Genomic DNA, 1,357 nt, shown 5'->3' with positions numbered 1-1,357 from the left:
GTATATTCTATAAAGCATTGATTATCTTACTTGTTTTCTGCTTAATTATTATTTCTGACAGTTAATATTTATCCTCTCTTAAAAGTGGATTTTCTGTTGGAACAAACTACACTGCTGTAGTTACCAGGAGAGAAACTCTTACATTGGCTTTTTGGTGCAAAATACACTCTTGTTTATCTATAATATAAATTGGACATGGCTGATCGTTGTATTCTTTCTTGTCTTGAGGTTCACAGCCAAACGGTTGGGTGGATTCACGTGAAAAATGGCACACATGTGGAAACAGGTGCATAGATTGGAATGCAGCTTGTATTTTTTTCCTAACCCCGAGAAAATCGATTAAAACTTTTTCTAATGGAATTTCCCTCTTTCTTCTGCCATTAAAACAACCAGTTGCTTAGAAGCTGTTGTCTGACAGGGTGGGGTCAAGAAATTTTCATATAGCTGGAGGCTTCAATCAAAACAGAGGACCTGAAATGATAAGGTTGATAAATGCTGTTATAGATTATACCTAACCGAAAATGATTACAGCCACATCATCCAAACAGACTGGGTGAAACCGGGCTTAGCTGCTAGTATTGATATAAACAAAAGTGCATTTTGCACCAAAAAGCCAATGTGAGAAGTTCTCTCATGATATCTACCACAGTATAGTTTGTTCTAACAGAACATCCACATTTAAGTGGGGATAAATATTACTTCTCAGTATTAATACAGCCTCTGTTGCTTAAACTTATTATATCTATTATTTGGTTCATATTCTGTACCACTAGTCTATCCTGAAATTGATGCTCTGCATTGTACCACTCTGGATACAGGAGTGGAATGTGAAACTCACTATGGAGCCCAATCTTTGGTCACATATTGTGCTTTACAGTGCCTTTTTATTTATATATATTTGTGTGTGCATGTGTGTGTGTGTGTGTGTGTGTGTGTTTGTGTGTTTATCAAACTTTTACAATTAGAGGGGTGACAGGGATTCTGAAACTTCAGCTCGCTAGCCTTCTTTAGACGTTAACATTTTACATACTGTTAAACTGGACATAAGAGCAAACATTAATGTAGGTATGTATATAGAGAGGGGGGGAGTAGGTGAGTGTATTCATGTACATCTCTGTGTACAGAATGATATAAAATTGTCATTGTACAAAAGTGAAAGGGCACTGTCTGTTTAAAAATCAATAGTTTGTACCTGTTCGTCAATAAATAAGAAACTGCCCTATACATAAAATGGAAGGTGTTGGGTGGGCAACCTATCTTATACACATTAGAATAAGAGACTGTTTTGTTTCTTCAGACTAGTTAATGATGACTGCCTCTTTACATAGACATTGGTAAGGAGAGAATTCAGAAATGA

The sequence above is a fragment of the Octopus sinensis genome, linkage group LG14 (genome assembly GCF_006345805.1).
Source record: "Octopus sinensis linkage group LG14, ASM634580v1, whole genome shotgun sequence".
In the NCBI taxonomy this organism is placed as follows: Eukaryota; Metazoa; Mollusca; class Cephalopoda; order Octopoda; family Octopodidae; genus Octopus; species Octopus sinensis.
Note: the sequence above shows the minus strand (reverse complement) of the source record.